The following is a 6,000-nucleotide window of genomic DNA, read 5'->3' as shown; positions in this document are numbered from 1 at the left end:
TCTTGTACCGAGTTCAGGATTTGAGGAATGCCAAAGTCTGCAGACCAAGCTCTCGCAGCAAACTCACATTTAAATCTCGTAAATATTTTCAACGTAGTTCCAGGAAGCGTTGGCGTCCAACGTGTCGATCGCAACTGAAGCTTCAAGCCAAGCGAGGAGAACGACAGTCGACAATACGCCGTGTGCGGTTTGACCCTTCTGGGCTGCAGTAGAACACGGCGGCTGGCTTGATGGAGAGTAAAGTAGAGTAACATTTGGGAGACAAATTTAAAATACATATGATCAAATGTTGGCACAACGTTTCCTATTAGCCTGCATTACAACAGCTTGGACCAGCATTAGCATAACATTAGCATAAACTAACATTACCATGAACTAAGATTAGTATACACTAACATTAGCATAAACTAGTATTAGTATACACCAACATTAGTACACACCAACATTCGCGTAAACTAAACTTAGCGTTCGTTGGAAGTCGTGTTTCAGGCAATATAAAAGCTCTATTTTGGTCTCCACCTGTCTAGCTGCAATTAATCCAGATGTAGGAAACAGCAAGTTGAGGAACAGACACATGACGGTCATATGATGTCATTAATTCGTGTGGATGGAGGTCACATCCGGGTCGAGGAGCGCTTTACGGTTCCCTCCGTCACGCCTGCAGTACCGTCTCCGTCCTCTGGGTGGCAGTCGGTGCCGCTGATCCTCCCCTCATCAGGACCTCCGATCCAAACAAGAAGGAGCGGTTATTGTTTCATGGACACATATAATTGAATTAATTTCCAGGTGAACGTCGGGTCGGTCATGAAGTCGCCTTCATGACTCCGTCTCTTGACGCGGGCGGCGCCCGCCGGGATCTCATTAGGACGCTCCGGCTCACCGAGCTGCCGCAGGACAACACATTAACCCGAGAGCACTAATGAACTCGTCTCATTAATTACAATAATGCCAGATTTAGTTGCGGCGCGGGGAGGCGATGGAGCGCCAGGACACCCGCTCGCCTTTGTGAAGTTTTAAGGTGTCTGCTCTTCAACGGGGGCGGAGCTTATACTGAGAGGAGCTCAATTATTTAGCTGTGCAGAGAGGTCGTGTTTCAGGCCGCGTGCCTTTGTTATCATCAGGAAGGCCGAGAATGTTCCATGTCTTTCAGAATGAAATGAAAAGTACGTTATGAGCTTCAGGGGAAAAGACACACACACACACACACACACACAGACACACAGACACACACACACACACACACACAGACACACACACACACACACACACACACACACAGACACACACAGACACAGACACACACAGACACAGACACACACAGACAGACACACACACACAGACACACACAGACACACACACACACACACACACAGACACACACACAGACACACAGACACACACAGACACACACACACACACACACACACACAGACACACAGACACACACACACACACACAGACACACACACACAGACACACAGACACACACACACACACACACACACACAGACACACACACACACACACACACACACACACACAGACACACAGACACACACAGACACAGACACACAGACACACACAGGGCATCCTTTGTGTAAAGTGGTCGTTCTCTGGGGGAACGCTCTTATAAAGGGGACACATTGAGTCCAGTCGGCGGTTCTTTAGCCCGAGGAGAACAATCTGACCCGGCTGATTGAGGACAGGAGGCGGTCCACCTGGAGGCAGCGTGTGTGAGGAGACACCTTCAGAAGCAGAACATGACCAGAACAGAATCAAGAAGACGTGTCATTGACACACAGTAATATATACACATGTTCCCCTGACTGTATGGGGTCACAGAGGAGGCTCTTCATCGTGTTCATCAAGAGGGAATTCTCACTTATTTATACAAATATATCAAATTAGCATAGTAGATAAGAGTGAAGGATTATGGGATGTGAAGCAATATCCTAAATTTGAATCGTTATAATTCACAGCGCAAATCCTCTGGAGGCGAAAAGCTTCCAATGTGACAATTAACTTCCCCAGCAGGGGGGGGGGGATTAATTATGTGTGCGAGTTGAGGATTAATCAAGGAGCTGCTTAAAGTGGTGTCACAACCCGGCTCTTAGGGTATGGCAAATATGGCGCGGACACAGCATTAAATTAAGGAAAAAGTGTTTATTTAACAGAACAACGGAACACAACGTAGTGAAGAGTGGCAGTCAGTACATCAGTAGTGTCCATATGCATGTGTGTGTAATGGAGTGTAAGTGTTGTCAGCCAAACCAAAGGAAACCAACAGCAAAGGAACCAGCAGCAAAGTCCCACGACCAGCACCACCACTCCACCTGTGAGGAGAACAACGCGCCATGCACCGTGTGGATCGAGGCCTTTACGCCCTCCTGCTCTCAGACCAGGTGTGCTGCATCCGGCAATCACTCACCTCAGGACATGATTAGTGATGAGACACGGGGGCCGGCACAGGGGCCACACATCTTCTTTGTGATTGTTGAATTTTGTGTCGTTTAAACACAACTTGTGTTCTCAAAATGATGTCATCTCTGACCTGCATCGACTCTCCTCTCTCCTTAACCCTTGTTGAGCTCCTCTCTCCTCTCTCCTTATGGACGTTTAGGATACACTGAGCTCCTCTCTCCTCTCTCCTTATGGACGTTTAGGATACACTGAGCTCCTCTCTCCTCTCCTCTCTCCTTATGGACGTTTAGGATACACTGAGCTCCTCTCTCCTCTCTCTCCTTATGGACGCTTAGGATACACTGAGCTCCTCTCTCCTCTCCTCTCTCCTTATGGACGTTTAGGATACACTGAGCTCCTCTCTCCTCTCTCCTTATGGACGTTTAGGATACACTGAGCTCCTCTCTCCTCTCCTCTCTCTTATGGATGTTTATTGGGCTCTACAAAATAAACTAAACTGAACTATTTTAACTTAAATTGAATTCTTAATGCCAGAACAGCGACTATAATGAAATGTTATATTCTCATCATCTCTGTGTTGATCTACATTAAAGGTGAGTGAGTTAGTCGAGTGCTCTTTTCCCACGTTGTCTTCATAACAACAGTAAGTCGAGGGATTTGCGGGTGACACACTGAATGAGGTTTATTAGGAATGAAAGGATGGGAGATTACATCAGGAAATCTTCCCTGAGACACACACACACACACACACACACACACACACACACACACACACACACTGGAGCTTCTGTATACCGCTAAACATCCTGTGAGAGTTGAGTTCAGGTTTTGCTGGTCAGTCAAACAGCAGAAAACACATAAATGTTCATAAAGTCTCTGAAACACACGTCGGCCAATCAGGTGAAGTTCATTTTAATCGACTGAATCACGATCACACCACGAAGCTGCGATATTTGCAGTTATATGTTTGTTTTCTCCTCTGTCTGTAAAACTTCTCCAGATGGGAAGTGATGGAGTGGCAGACGGTACCTTTCACTGCAGATATATGCAGATGACTTCCACCACAGTAATTAACGCATGCTGGCATTTGAATCTCCATTCTGCTAATGATATGCATGATATTAATTAGGCCGACGTGATTCACAGAACAACCGCCGGACGACGTCCTGGGGTAAAAGCAGGGCTGCTTTTCTTTTTTCCGAGCTCTCCCTGAAGGCGCGGCCTCATTAATGAAACAGCAGCTCTGCTGACCTTGACAAGTCGTTTAGAAGTAGAATTTAATAAAACTCTGCAGCCTGGAAGGCTGAGGAATGTCTGTCAGGACGGGAAAGGACACAACAGAACCACGGTCACAGACACAAGGGAGTCGAAGAGAAACGGACGCGGAGCAAAAAAATAAAACAAATACGACGGAGAGGAAGAGAATAAAGTGCAGTGAGCTTTGGGAGACCAGAGATGCCTGAACGGAGGAAAAACAGAGGTCATGAGTTTGAGAAACCACCAGTCCTGTGTGAACCTTGTGTTGGAGTGAATCTGTGTGAACCGTGAGTCACTTTGCTCCCACAGGTCATGAGCCGGCTCAGATGAAAACTACTTCAATATACAAACATTCCCTCTGGATGGCTTGAACCTGCATTAACTGATCTCTTAGCCCAGTGAAGGCACTCCGGGGGGTACGGGAGATTTATATTATATATAAATATATATATACATACATATATATATAAAAATATATATACACACATATATATATACATATATGTATATATACAGTATATATATACATAATTACATATATATACATATATATGTATATATATATACATATAGATACAGTATATAAACATATATATACCTATATATGTATATATATTTGAAAAGGGCATCCATTCAAAAATCCTTTGAGTATTGTTATTTACAGTTTTTTTCGATTGCTAAACGACAGAGGGCACAACTGGAGTCACATGTGCAAAACTAACTACAGTCTGCACTACCAACACCTGAGGTAACACACACTGAGGTAACACACTGAGGTAACACACTGAGGTAACACACTGAGGTAACACACACTGAGGTAACACAAGATTCAAGATTCAAGATTCAAGATGTTTTATTTGTCACATACACACACAGGGTGTGCAGTGAAATGAAAGTGGCAATGCTCAGCAGGAATGTGCAAGGGCAACAAGTACACACTATTTACAATAAAAAACAACACAATATTTACAGTAAGTGTGTGTGTGTGTGTGTGTGTGTGTGCCTAAGAGGGGCAGTTGTGTGGGTCTATGTGGGGGTCCTGGTGAGGTCAGAGTTCACAATCCTGATGGCCTGAGGAAAGAAACTCCGTCTCAGTCTCTCTGTTCTTGCAGCGTGACTACGGAGGCGCCTGCCTGACCGCAGCAGCTGAAACAGTCTGTTGTTGGGGTGGTGAGGATCCTTCATGATCCTGCCGGCTCTGGTTCTGCACCTCCTGGTGTACAAGTCCTGCAGGGTGGGGAGTGTAGTTCCAATAGTGCGCTCAGCCGAACGCACTACTCTCTGCAGAGCCTTCCTGTCCTGAGCGGAGCAGTTGCCAAACCAGGCTGTGATGCTTCCTGTCAGGACGCTCTCTACAGCTCCAGAGTAGAAGGACTGAAGGATCCTCTGGGAAACTTTAAATTTCCTCAGCTGCCTGAGGTGGTAGAGGCGCTGCCTTGCCTTTCTCACCAGAGTGTCTGTGTTCGTTGACCATGTCAGATCCTCGGTGATGTGGAGGTAACACTGAGGTAACACACACTGAGGGGGGGGGGGGGGGTGCAAGTGACTTTTTTTCGTCCCGATGTGCGCGCACACGCCGGCGTCGGAGCTCTGCGGCGAGCGAGACGGAGATCGGAGTCGTGTTAACGCGACACTAGAGACAGAATGACATGCTGCTGGAGAGACGACCAACAACAGACGGATTGAAGCTCATTCTGCGCATGCGTTAAATGCGTTAAAAAACAACAACTAGTTAAACCTGTAATTTAATTAACTGAGTTAACGCGTTATTTTTCACAGCACTATAATAAATATATTTAATAACATAAGTTCATATTAAAGCTTTAAGAAAAGGGCTTGGACATGTTTCTGGATCTGATCCAAAACCGTAACCTTTATCGAAACTTTATCGGAAACTTTATGGAAAATGTTTGCTGGCCCAAGAGGCTCGAGGAGTGGCGTGGACGCCGGGCAAAGCGATCTGCGTCATTTGAAAACTCCAAGGGCGTCGGAGGATCACGGCGCCCTCCGCCGGTCCGTTCTCCGGGCCGGGCGGCCGGTGGGACGTCCCGTTGGTGGAGCGGTGAAGATCCGCCCGAGGTGTCGAGGTGTGAGCTGATTTGCTTTGATCTCTCGTCCCCGTCTCCCGCGCCGCGAGTCCAGACAAATGTCCTCCAATCCGGCGGCTTTGTCACGGTTGAGTTCTGAACCCGAACAGCCAGAACCGGAGGGATCGGCCCGTGGGAGGAGGGTCGGCGCCACGGGGCCGACATTTACCCGTCTGACGCGGGAGAACGGAATCGGGACAGCAGAGTAGAAATACCGGAAGATGAAGGGTTCGAT

Source organism: Pseudoliparis swirei, chromosome 10, assembly GCF_029220125.1.
Source record: "Pseudoliparis swirei isolate HS2019 ecotype Mariana Trench chromosome 10, NWPU_hadal_v1, whole genome shotgun sequence".
NCBI classification, from domain to species: Eukaryota; Metazoa; Chordata; class Actinopteri; order Perciformes; family Liparidae; genus Pseudoliparis; species Pseudoliparis swirei.
Note: the sequence above shows the minus strand (reverse complement) of the source record.